This window comes from Sorex fumeus, unplaced genomic scaffold, assembly GCF_029834395.1.
Source record: "Sorex fumeus unplaced genomic scaffold, SorFum_2.1 ptg000044l, whole genome shotgun sequence".
Lineage (NCBI taxonomy): Eukaryota > Metazoa > Chordata > Mammalia > Eulipotyphla > Soricidae > Sorex > Sorex fumeus.
The window spans coordinates 51195899-51209651 of record NW_026606101.1 but is presented as its reverse complement, the minus strand read 5'-3'; the positions used below and the strand labels follow the sequence as shown (position 1 = coordinate 51209651).

The 13753-nt window shown below is 40.8% G+C and overlaps 1 protein-coding gene and 1 non-coding gene across 3 annotated transcripts in view; both read right to left on the bottom strand.

Moving 5' to 3' along the window:
• Positions 1-12142, bottom strand: part of MAP3K13 (mitogen-activated protein kinase kinase kinase 13) — a 204177-nt gene extending 192035 nt beyond the window's left edge. Inside the window, exons 1-2 of one of the 2 annotated variants that reach the window (XM_056121640.1) lie at positions 12084-12142; positions 10073-10192 (exon numbers count right to left, since the gene is read on the bottom strand). The gene's annotated coding sequence lies outside the window, so the exon portion shown is untranslated. Of the gene's footprint in view, positions 1-10072; positions 10209-12083 lie in introns of both variants that reach the window. The other variant, XM_056121641.1, reaches the window with a different exon arrangement.
• Positions 5037-5159, bottom strand: LOC130030876 (small nucleolar RNA SNORA44). The gene has a single exon (XR_008793543.1). It is a non-coding gene; the product is annotated as a small nucleolar RNA SNORA44 (small nucleolar RNA).
• Positions 12143-13753: the final 1611 nt, after the last annotated feature.

The following is a 13753-nucleotide window of genomic DNA, read 5'->3' as shown; positions in this document are numbered from 1 at the left end:
TTCCCAGTTATCAAATCTTCCAAGAGACCAAGAGCAAGAGCTCCCTTATCTGTTATGGTGAGGGCTCTTTTCTTTTCTTTTCTTTTCTTTTCTTTTTTTAAATTTTTATTAGTGAAACACCATGAGGTACAGTTGTAGACTTACAAATTTTTGTCCTTGGGTTTCAATTATACAATGATCGAGTACCATTCCCTCCACCAGTGCCCATTTTCTACCACCACTGATCCCAGTATCCCTCCCATCCCCCACCCCCCATCCCACCCCGCCTCTGTGGCAGGGCATTCCCTTTTGTTCTCTCTCTCCTTTTGGGTGCTGTGATTTGCAAAAGAGGCATTGAGTGGCAATCATGTTCGGTCTGTAGTCTACTTTCAGCATGCATCTCCCATCCTGGGAGGATCCTCCCAACACCCTTTATTTGGTGTTCCCTTCTCTATCTGAGCTACCTTTTCCCCTAGCATGAGTGGCTGGCCTCCAAGCCATGGAGTGAACCTTCTGGTACTTATCTCGGCTATTCTTGGGTGTTAGTCTTCTATTTTGTTACTTTATGTTCCCCAGATGAATGCAATCTTTCTATGTCTGTCCCTCTCTTTCTGACTCATTCGGGCTCTTTCCTCCAACCACACAACCTAAGCGTATCAGCTCACCTCCAATAGGCTTACCACTTACTTCATCCTCACTTTCTTGTTGTTGACTCAAGCTTTTATAGAATACAACAAAATACAGGACACTTAACCTCTGAGACCAAGCTTTTGCTTCTCTTCCAGTGCAAATGTATGGCTCCAGGACACAGGCTATTTTGGAAAGCACTGTTTCCTAGGCAAGAGCAAAGCCCCTAAAGCTAAGAAAACTGAAGGCAACTCAGAGAAAAGAATATAAATGGGGTGCATTAATGCTTCATCCCAGTAAGCTTGTACTTTTGTGAGAGGGGTCAACAGAACATATTAATGAAGATGAGGCTTGAGGCTTCTGAGGAGGATCTAAGTCTTGATGGAGTTATTCACACTCAAATCTTGAATGCATCAAGATGGTAGGCCCCAGGGTCTTCAAAAAGTTGTACTTCGTGCTTTAAAACAAAACACACACACGAAAATTCTACCAGCAAATCTAACCAATTTTTTTAAAGGGTTTTGAAAAGCTCTAAAAACTCTTTGGTTAATAATTAAACTGATCACTTAGAGAAAAGCAGAGAAGAAATAAAGAAAAAAGAAATGGAAAGATGATTTCAAAATGATACAGTTTACAGAGTGGCTAAGTTATATTCAAAGGCTATCTCTCTGATTAATAGTCTTTATTTGAAATTGCAACAGAACTTAAATTTCCTACAGAATCACTTTGGCCATAGTCAGATAAACTGACTTAATAATAATTTCCTGAATCTCTCTGATCATCATTCGTGATACTGGATTGTTGTAAAGGGCTTTTGATGATCGGTTAAACTCGTTGTTGAAAGACATAACAGAAAGTGCAAACAACTTTGTGGAATAGAAAAAGAAATCAAACTAGGAATATTAATGGTTTGAGAATATTTAAGCAGGTGGGCTGGAGAGAGAGTCTAGTGGGTAGGAATCTTTCCTTGCATGGGGTAACCTTGGTTCAATTGCCAGCACCCAATATGGTGCCTCAAGCCTCTCCAGGGTTGATCCCTGAGTGCAGAACCAGAAGTAAGCCCTAAACACCGCTGGTGTGACCCAAAACCCCAACCTAAAGTAAAGAAAATATTTAAGCAGAAAATAAAAGCAATAAAGACTTAAAAAGTGAAAAATTTCACACATTTGCAGATTTGCTTGTTTGTTTTTGGTTTGGGGTCACACCCAACAGTGCTCTTGGCTTACTCCTGGCTCTGCACTCAGGAATCACTCCTGCTGGTGCCAGGGGAACATATGGGATGCTGGAGATTGAACCCAGATTGGCCATGGACAAAGCAAGCACCTAATCTGCTGCACTGTCTCTCTGGCCCTAATTTGCAAAGTCTAATGAAAAACATACAGTAAGATTCTTAAAATGCTAAAGTACACACAGTGTAACAGGAGAAATATTTCAGCCATCTGTTAGTAAAGAATTGCCAGTGGCCTCTGTCCCTGAGGGCCTATCTGCTGCTTCCTCTATTTTTAAGAGGATTTTTAATCTCACTGATTACATTATGCTCAGTCTCACTAGTTTCTTTTCACTTTATACACTCCTATAAACCTGCCTATTTCTCTGTGTGTGTGTGTGTGTGTATGTGTAAGAGAGAGAGAGAGAGAGAGAGAGAGAGAGGTCACTTGTATGCAAGACACGTACTTTACCACTGAGCTTCAACCCTACGCCTAAACCTAGTTGCAAAAACCAAACCAACCAAATCAAAACAAAAAACCCATATATTAAGCTTTTGTCTGTGTGACTCCAAAACACTTCATCGAACACCATCTGTCTAATGACCCTACAGAATGCTGTAGCCTGGCTGCTGTTCACATGCTGGTGAGGAAAGAACTTGACTTTTTCTTTTTCCTATTTTTGGTTTTGGGGTCACAGCTGGCAGAGATCAGGGACTGAACCCTGCACACAGGTGTATAGTCGCTCTGGCCCCAGGAGCGGGTAATTCTTACAGCTTAGCAATAGGGGTCAGAGGCCTCCCCAAATGACCTCAAAGACCTCCCGAAGCTCTTCCTAGGCCACTCAATACATCAGAATCCTCCACAAGCTGTATAACAGATTCACCACCAGGATCTCACCATTCTATAAGGAAGTGATCATCCATATCAAGAGAGGGGTTCAGCAGGGTGATACCCTTTCACCGAAACTCTTCAGTGCCATCCTTGAGAACACCATGCGAAGACTGGAATGGAAAGGAATGGGAGTGAAGATAGATGGTCGGCAACTACACCACCTCCGCTTCGCTAATGACATAGTTCTAATAACACCAAATATTAGCCAAGCGGCACAAATGCTGGCCAACTTCGACCATGAGTGTGGAAAGGTCAGACTATAGCTGAATCTCACGAAGACAATGTTCATGAGAAACAGACTCATTCCTGACGTTTCATTCGCTCTCAATGGAACAAACATCTCTGAATGCAGCCGTTATGTGTACCTAAATGGAGAACTCAACATGAGTTGCACAAGAGGAAAAGAGAGGCATGGAATGCCTTCAAGAGCATCGAAGAAATAGCTAAAAGGACAAAAAACCTCTAGCTCCGGGCACATCTCTTCAACTCCACCATTCTTCCTGCACTAACATACACCTCAGAGACCTATGAAAACAGGATGAGAACGCTATTCAGGTCTCCCAAAGAGGAATCAAAAGAGCTATGCTTGGAGTATCACGCTTCACTCAAGTGAGAGAAGGAATCCGAAGTTCCGACCTCCGTCGACAATCAAGAATCAAGGACTCTGTCTCATTTGCCAAGGAGATGAAAATCAGATGGGCTGGACACATAATGCAATTTGGAGACAAATGCTGGACTAGAGCCCTTACCAACTGGATTCCACGAAATGTCAAAAGATCGCGTGGCTGCCCACCTACGAGATGGTCAGACTTTTTCATCAAGCCCCTGAACAAACAGTTTGAGGCTCTTTGTGCTCTTGGAGCGAGCAGACACCATTGGGCTACATTAGCACGTGACAGGGGCGAATGGAGATGTTACTGGTGCCCGCTCAAGCAAATCGATGAGTAACGAGATGTCAAATGATCAAGTGATTAAGCTGTTAAATATTAATAATAGCAGCAAAAATCTACCAAATCTATACTTTGTGCCAGGCATTGCTCTAAGCACTTCATGTGTACCAATTCTTTTAATTCTGACTTTCACTTGAATTAGATTATTAGATAATTATTCCCAATTTACAAATGAAGAAATTTAGTAACAGATAAGAAATTTTGGTAGTTTTATCTACTTAGTAATAGAAGTGGAATGAGGAGTGAAGCTTCTGATCTCTGGTTCCATACCAGTCGATCTATACTTGCTCTCTTATAAAACTGGTTTCCCTAAAACAAAAGTGGTCAGTACCAGGCTTTCTCTGTGTCATCATTATGCCAGACTGCTCTGATTGGAAAGTGTAATGATCAGTTTTGAATTTCCAAGAGAAATACAGACTCAGTTTCCTTTGTCCTTTCTTTGGAGGGAATGGCAGCTTTTAGGGAGGATCACACCTGGCAGTGCTTGAGGCTCATGTCTGATATACTCAGGGGGCCATGCCATGACGTACCAGGGATCAAACCCAGGGATCAAACTCCTGCATTCAGAGCCCATTGAGGTATCTCAGGAAATCGTCTTATATCACTTGTATCACTTGTTATCCCGTTGCTCATCGATTTGCTAGAGCAAGCACCAGTAACATCTCCATTCGTCCTTGTCACATGCTAGTGTAGCCCAATGATATCTGCTCGCTCCAGAAACATGAAGAGCCTCAAACTGTTCTTTCAAGGTCTTGACAAAGAAGTCTGATATATATATATACTGATTTTATATACTCTATTAAGTCTATGAAGTCTGATTTTATATACTCTATTATATACATATATAATTTAAATACCTATATCTATTCATCTAGGTATTTGGAATGAATAATTAATAGAAAAGCCAACAGCCATTGAAGTACACTCCAGAGTTGTTCTTTCCACTGCAATGCTGTCTCTACAAATTCCAACACACCTGTGTGTTACCACAGTGACAAAAACTTTCAAATTCAAATATTCCCTTGAAACAGAAAATACTGATGGGACAAATGTATGTATGGCAGAGGACAGAATTCTACTTGTGGTAGTAACCTTAGAGTATTATATACACATGCTGATTTTCAACGATGTATAAGAGAAATTTACATAATTGTATACAATGCTACTTCAATCATAAAAAAAAAGAAAGAAAAAAGAAAATGTTGACTTTCAATAATCTGACTTCAGTCCGGATTGTTCCTCTGAACATCAAATAACACTGGGGTGTTTCATCCAGCCAAAAGCTTCCAGCATGCTAACATTTAAAAATTATTTGGAAGCTGGATAATACCGGAGTTAAGGTGCTTGTTTTTGGTTTTTGGTTTTGGTTTTTTAACCTCTAGCTTATAGGAAAGGCGAGTCGCAGCTGCAGGTACGGGCGACCTGTGCTGTCAAAGTCTCTCCAGGTTGCTCTCGCACACAGCTGCAGATCCCGTGGACACCACCAGCCACAGACAAGGTGCTTGTTTCACTTACAGCCAGTCCCCAGCACCACATGGTCCCTGAGCTGGGTACAGCGCTAGAGGCCCCCAGAGCCCAAGTATCAGGGAGTCAAGATATCCTGAACACTGCTTGGGAGAGAAACCAGCCCCCGACCCCACCAACCCCCACACCCCACCCTAGCTTGCTAAAAAGAAATCCACTCATCTGTTTTTCGACTTACTCCATTGTCTCATACAGAAACTTGGCCACTTACACTCTGCTGCTTCTAAAATACTATGGTGCCAGATACCAGATCATTAAGCCTACTAACCATGTCTAATGTAAATATATCGAGAAAGGACCTTATTGTTAAAAACACGTGGATTTTTTTTTATTTGTAAGCTCAGGTCATTAAGAATGTATTTCCTGGATATGGATATATTCAAATTGATAGATAAATGACAAATGGATAAATCAGTTATTAATACAGGGAAAACTGGAAGTTTACTATGTATCACAATATTGCTGATAAAAGGATTTGGGATTTAAAAAGGATCTCCATAAGTCTGTACATACTAATCTTCCATATGATGAGAATGTCCTCACCACATCTCTGATGTTCTCACACTGCTTAAGGAACCCTGAACTCCAGGTATCTTGACACAATCAGCTCCATTGGTCTATATGTGCTCTCATTCCAAACTGGAGTTGATCTCAAACAAAAGAAACAAGTATACTTCCTAGACAGTTCCTCTAACTCTTACAAAGTCTTCTATTTTCTGAACAAAACATTCCCATTTCCCTCAATCTATGTCATACCATTTGTTCATTTTTATTTTAAAAAAAAATCACAAAATTGATGACAATTCTCTTGGTCTTCAAGGTATATCTAATAATGAAATTAATTTTTGCATATAAATATTTTATTAGGTTAATGGGTCTAGATCCATCTTGTGATCATAGAAAGCTGGAATGCAAGGCAAGCCTTATGGAGCTTACACAATTCAAATTCAACAGCAAGACTTTTGTAGTTCTTCCTTCTTTTTCCCGGCCATAAAACAGATTCTTAGAAGATAATTCTTGGGGAAGAAGAGATAGCACAAATGGTTTGCACACAGGAGACCCAGGTTCAATCCTTGACCATATGATCCCCTGAGCAGCTCTGGAGTGATACCGAGCAATACGTTGGGAACAGGCCCTGAGCAGAGCCGGGTGTGGTTCCCAAACAAAACAATAGCAACAACCAAAAAGGACCCTTAATCACTAATCCTAGGTTTTTTAGCAGGTAAGGCGTTTGCCTTGCACGTGGCCAACCTGGCCCACCCGGCCAACCTGAGTTCGATTCCTTCGCCCCTCTCGGAGAGCCCGGGAAGCTACCGAGAGTATCTCACCCACACGGCAAAGCCTGGCAAGCTCCCCATGACATATTCGATATGCCTAACACAGTAACAACAAGTCTCACAATGTTACTGGGCCTGCTCGAGCAAATCGATGAACAACGGGAGGACAGTGGACAGTGCTACAGTGCTACTCTCAATCTTAGTCTACCTTCCCATCACTTGAACCCTATAAATGATCTTATGACTTCTAAAATTTAGTTTTTAGTGGGTTGGATGGGAGAGAGAGAGCGGCAGCCCCCCCCCCCCCCAAACTGTGTGGGTCGAAAGAATCAAAGCTTGGACCTAACAATTCAAGGTTTCTTGGCCCAGTGATGCTCGGAGGCCACACGGGCTTCACATGGAAGTGTCCAGGGGATCATGCAGTGCCAGGGCTGGAATCCATGGCCCCTGCAGGCGACGCATGCACTCCAGCCCTTCTAGCTACCACCCCGTCCCAGACTTCCAAAATTTATTGAAGCTGCTCTCAAAATTGTGAATTTGCCTACAGGCCTATCTCAAGAGTTTAAAATTGCTTCCCCTCTTATAATTATTATTTTACCTTCTGGGTTTTTGTTTTTCAAAAAAGATATATATGTGCAAAAATTATATATTATATAATGTGTGTCGGCCATGTTGGCTGCGTGCAAGGCAGACGCCCTACCCGCTGTGCTGGCCGACCCGAGTTCGATTCCTCCGCCCCTCTCAGAGAGCCCGGCAAGCTACCGAGAGTATTCGATATGCCAGACACAGTAACAACAAAGTCTCCAATGGAGACGTTACTAGGCCCGCTCGAGCAAATCGATGATCAACGGGAGGGCCTTTACTTTACTTTACTTTCTAATGTGTGTATCGTCATGCTGTATAATGTATATCATATATGTATCTATGTACACACACACACATACAACTTCACCATTTTTATGTCCTCCCATGTAACTTTTATGTTCATGGTCTTCTCCTTCCTTTCTACAAATCACCTTTACCACTGTCTAACATCATGACCCAGAAAACAAAATCCACTTTTGGGTTCCTGTCATTTGTCTTTAACCAAGTAAAAAGTTCTACTCTAGGAATATTGCCTTGTGATTTCCATTTGATGGCTATTACAGATAAATCCCAAGGATCTTAAGAAGCAATATATTAATTAACAAAAATGATTTTATGTAAAATACCAAAGTATGGTATAAAACAGTTGCTATTGCTATTGCTAATTCTATGTCATTGATTCAGCCCCTAAATTAGTGGCCCTAATTTTGATTTTCATAAGACAATCAATAATACCATACAAACATGTATTATATAAAACCTGTTTTCATGTGACTATCAAGAAAAATCCTCTACATAAAAAAATAAAGATTATTTTAAAATTTCCTGTATAACTGACCTTAACAACTTATTACTATTATTCCAAATTTCCTCCAATAAAAGTGTGGGAAGACAAAGATGGCTGAGAGAAGTAAAGGTCACCAGAAACTTCTGGTGAATTCCAGATAATTAGCCAATTAAGAATAATATTCTCAGTAAAGAATGAGATTATCTATAGACACAAATAAATGACCTTTCTGGTTTACTGAGAACCAGCTATTCTTTAAATGCCGTAAGCGGGTTCTAAACATCAAGCACAAAGTGAAATAATTACTAACATTTACAGATCTTAAATAGCATTCCAAATAAAGTCCACTGCCTTAAGGAATATTTGGAAGTACAGATGAATCATGTCAATGCAATACAAACTGCAAACTTAGTTTATAAACAAAAGTAACAGTTTTATATTACTTCGTGATGTCAGGAGCATGCTATAAATTATATATATTAAATGCATAACACCAAATAGTTTGCTAATAATCCTTATTAAAAGTAACAATGTAGGGGGCTGGAGGATAGCACAATGGGTAGGGTGTTTGCCTTGCACCGGCCAACCGGGTTTGATTCCCAGTATCCCATATGGTCCCCTGAGCACCGCCAGGAGTAACTCCTGAGTGCAGAGCTAGGAGTAACCCCTGTGCATAGCCAGGTGTGACCCAAAAAGCAAAAAAAAAAAAAAAAAGTGACAGCATAGGATCAAGATTAAAGACCTATTGTAATATTACCAAGTTTTCCAAGAAGTTCTGAAAAAATTTCAACTCACTTATGTTGTCCTATTCCTTATGAATAGTAACTATAATGTCATAACAATAAGTTCTGCTAGTTACTACGTTGGCCTACATACTTTCTTTTGGCTTGCTAGTATCCTAAATACAAAAAAAAATTATTAGAAAAGACATACAGAAAAAGTATAAGGTTTCTTCCCACTTTAGACCTCAATTCATTTATCAGGGCTGTTTATTTCATATATTTAAAGATATTTTGCGGGAGCAATAGCACAGCGGGTAGGGCATTCACCTTACAAGCAGCCAACATGGCCGACCCGAGTTCGACTCCTCCGCCCCTCTTGGAGAGCCCAGCAAGCTACTGAGAGTATTCGATATGCCAGACACAGTAACAACAAAGTCTCCAATGGAGACGTTACTGGGCCCGCTCGAGCAAAATCATCAGAGTATATAAACATATACTTTAAAAATACAAATGAAAACATACTATATAATCTTGAAGTGAGAAGTTTTAAAATTAATAGCTAGGGGTCAGAGAGATAGCACAGCGGGTAGGGCGTTTGCCTTGCACGCAGCTGACCTGGGTTCGATCCCCGACATCCCGTATGGTCCCCCAAGCACTGACAGGAGTAATTGCTGAGTGCAGAGCCAGGAATAACCCCTGAGTATCGCTGGATGTGACCCAAAAAGTAAAAAAATACATATAATAGCTAGTAAGTTAGGAAAGATAACTTAGAGAGAAAAACTAGGCTCCTAGAGGCCTGGAAAATGAATTACCTAAAAGATATAAGAAAAGAAGAATAAAGAAAACAGCATAAGCAAGGCAAGCAGGGTTTTTTGTTTTGTTTTTTGTCTTTTGTTTTGGTTTGTGTTTTAAAGACATTTTGGGTCCCCTTTATTGATTAACTCTACAGTATAAGATAAAACTGGCAAAAAGGATGTTTGGGACATAGACTTTTATAGAGCCATAAGAAATTATTTAAATGACTATTGACCCCTTTAGTACAAAGTATTCAGACTGACAGATTCAGCCAGGCTCTGAAGAGATTCTCAACCTTTTCCTCACTGTGGCCTTCTTCCAACCTATTTTCCTTCCAGTCCCCCCTCCCCGTCTTACTGGTTGACCCCCTAGTCTTATGCTATATCCTCAACTGATGTGACTTTCACCAGTGACCCCCTTGGAATATTGTAGGGACTCACAGGAGGCCACGGGGCCCTGGCTGAGAACGTTGCAAAAATAGCTCCCAAGAAGTAAGTAATCTTCCACAAATAACAAGTCTTGTAAATCTCTTTCATTTCTGTTATTTGGACAAGGAACTAATAATAGCTGCCTCATATGTACAAAACAAACATCTTTTTAGAAAGTTCAGATTTAAAACATTGTAAAGAGAGTTGTCCTATACTTTTCCATTGAATCTTACAATTTCCCAGACCAATTCAGGATTGTTCTATCCCTCACTTAATATAAAATAAGGTCTACAACTTACCTTTCCCAAAGTGCAAGGATTTGAGTCCCAGAGTAGAAAATGATTCATGGTTTTGTCCATTAACAGTACATGGAATTTCTTTATATGCAGTCCATACTAGAGTCCGTAGATAACTGAGTTCTGCAAGACTAAAAACCTTGAGAATGTCAGTGTATATTACGAAGAGACACTCAAACATCTATGTATTACAATTTATAGTTATAATCTCTCTATCAGATTAATACGTACAAAATTAGTAAATATGACAATGAAAAGCAAATCATAGTAGCAAAATCAGATTTTAAGTATGTCACTAGTAATAAAAAATCTAGAGGAGCTAAAAATATTATTTTAAAGATGGCACCATTGGGCACATAAAGATGAAGGTGATTTGGATTCCAGCACTTTCTGGCAGAAGGGAAAAACAGTATTTACAGGCAGGACTTTTTTTAATTTAAAAGATCACAGTGATATATTTTTACATGTCTGCTATTTAGAAGAGCACCTATGATTTTAAGATCTGAAAATACTAGTTTCTTCTTTGTTGAAAGAAGGCATCAATTCAGAATTTCTATTCCATTGCCTCCCATTTCACCATCTAACGATGACTTTGAATCTCTCTCCTTAGAGAGCAGTTGCCCCCTCACACAATCACCACACCGAGCAACAACTAAGCAGTGGAGTGACTCATGCCAAGCTCCCATTACACAACTTCATGTGTCAGCTCCACTTTCCCCATTTGATATCCCAAGCCAAGCTGCTTACAGCACTTGTCCAACACATTTATGGCACTTTACAAAGGAAACTTAATCTTTGGGGACTCACTCTTTCGAAGGTCTTCTAAAACTCTGCAAAGAGTTAACCCTATGTGCATATAGTAAGGGAAAGCTCTAACAAGGTTTTTATAAATTACAATTTCCATTTTTGTTCTAAACATATAAATATTGAAGATAAGCACCACCAACCCCCATCTAAAAAAGAAAGCTTTTTTTTTTTAAGAAAAAACTAAGTTCAGATTGCTGTAAAGAACACGCTTAGAAATACTAGTTAGTGCTACAATTACAGCTTATCACTTAAGGGTCATTCCAACCAGTATCATTCACCTGTAAGTTCTTCCCAGTAAATAAACTGAACTTAAAAGAAGTCAAATCAGGAGCTGGAGCAATAGTACAGCGGGTAGGGCGTCTGCCTTGCACACCACAGACCCGGGTTCGATTCCCAGCAGCCCATCTAGTCCCCCCAACACCTCCAAGAGTAATTCCTGTGTGCAAAGCCAGGAGTAACTCCTGTGCATCGCCGGTTGTGACCCAAAAAGCAATAAAAAAAAAAGTCAAATCAATCGTCTTATTCTCTCACTCATATATATGTATATATATATATGTATATACACACGACAAACTTACATGTATTTCAATACATGACTATATATACACATATAGGTATATATGACATATTTAAGGATGTCAACATCAATGTCCTGAATCTCACTAGCCACTGGTTAGCAAACAAAGCTGGAGTCACTTCTAACTTCAGGGGTTTGGCTAGCAAAGTCTGGGAGAAGTTGCTTCTGCAGAGACATAATCAGTCTGACTCTTGTGTTTATCAAGTCTTTCATTCATTCAACAGCAACTAAAGAATGTCAAATAGTGGCAAGACTCAGTGCCGGATTAAGAGAAACACGCAGCCCCCTGCTAGCAGAAATAGGGGCAGGCAGGTGGATGGAGGCAGGTGAAAAATAAACTCATGTCCTGCCTAGGTTCCAGCTCCCCACTCCGTCCAAGCGCCGTCCAAGAAGCCCAGCTAACTCCCAGAGGACTCTGCTGATCAAGTATTTCTCCCCCCATCTCGGTCCTCTGGACCCCGCGACCAAAGTTCCTCTCATTCCCATCTCCCAAAGGAGTCCCTAGCCAAAGAGTCTGTAGCTCAGCCACCACCGAATGCATGATACTCTCTTTGCTACGAGCTGCCGGCAACCTGGGCGCCCAACCCCCACTTCCACCCTTGCCCCAGTCCAGATGTGGCCGCAGGTTACCTGCAAGGGATCCAAGGTTCCAAGAGGACCACTTGGGCTCAGCTCCGCCCATCGCGACGTGCTATACAACCGGGTACCGCCCCTGGGCGTGGCTTCTTGCATCACGTCCGGCCAGAGGTTTTTTTCTTTTTTTTCTCACTCTCTCCCCCCGCCCCCACCCTTATTCCATCTGCTGCTCCAGTGACGTCGCCTCCGATGTTTTTCTGGATCCCTCTGGATCCAAGCGCTCCCCGGATTTCAGCCATCCTGTTCAGTCCCACCTGCTTTGCTAGACTCTTAAAAAAGAATCAACTTATTTATTTTTGTATCCGTGAATGACAGAGTTGCAAAGATGTTTGTAATTTAGTTTCAGGCGTACAGTGTTCTAACACCAATCCCTTCACCAGCGTCCACTACCCTCCACTAGGATCCTTAGTTTCCCACCTGCCCCCTTTGCTAGACTCTCAAAGAAGTGCATTGTTTGTTTTTCAGATTTCTCTGCAAATTTCTCTTCTCTTTACCTTCTCTTCATAGTCATTTTCCTCATTTCCTTTTGAACCTAAATTCTTGGCTGTTTTGTTAACCTTTCAGAGAAATCACAAGATGCCTCGATCTCTGATTTCAGAGAAATCACTGCCTAGTAGAATGCTCGGTTGTGCCGGCTCCAAGACTGTGCTGCCTCTAGCTCCTAACATGGCAAGTTGCTTAACCTCTGCTCCTGTTTGCTCAAGTGTGAAACAGAGAGTACTAGTACCTAAGAACAAGGGTTAAGTATGTATTGCCTTAGATAATATCCCCTGGCACAATAAAAGCACTCTGAGTGTTAGTTATTATGAACACTCATATTCTCTGTCGAAACTGATAAATAGGAAGACTGAGGCCAGCTTCCCTGGTTGTTGTTTTTTTGTTTGTATGTTTTTTGTTTGTTTTTGTTTTTGTCTTCTTGGCATATAATTAAATGATTAATGCTGCTTGGTATGTCCCTCTCAACCGTGTGAATGCCTCCAAAGAAGGAATTTTAAAGGAACAAATTTGAACCCTACCTAAAATCACAGAATATTGCATTAGATTGTGGGGGAAAGAAGAAGAAAACTCAGGTCCTGTCCTCAAAAACATGGAAATGCTTAATACATTAGTATAAAAGGAAGTCAACCTGAGGAAATTTGGGACCAACTGAACTGAAAATTTAAAACTCACCATGTAATTTAAAGACTAAAAAGAACTTTAGAGATAATCTTTTTTTAAAAAAAAAAAAGAAAGTTGGCACTGCTGTTTACAATATTGTTACTGATAGGTTTTCATGCACAACCCATTACACCACAACCTCTACGAGTGTGTCCACTTCCCACCACCCTTATTCGAGTGTCTCCTCTCCCCAGCTACCATCATTCCCTCCCCTTCTCTATAAAAGTTTCCTACTAAAAATCAGTTCTCAATTTCTACTGCCTTTGGGTATTTTTATACCCTTACTTCGTTTCTTTATATTCCACTTAGAAGAGATCATTCTATGCCTGTCCCTCTCCTTCTGACTAACTTCATTTGAGCATGATACTCATCTGACTTGCTGTTGAGCAGATGTAGTTCGGGCTATACAGACTCTCTTCAACCCTGCTTACAGCTCACATTCCCAACTGCCATCCCTACTGCCCAGGCCCCCCACAGAAACTTGGTGGCAAACTCAGAGAGACAGC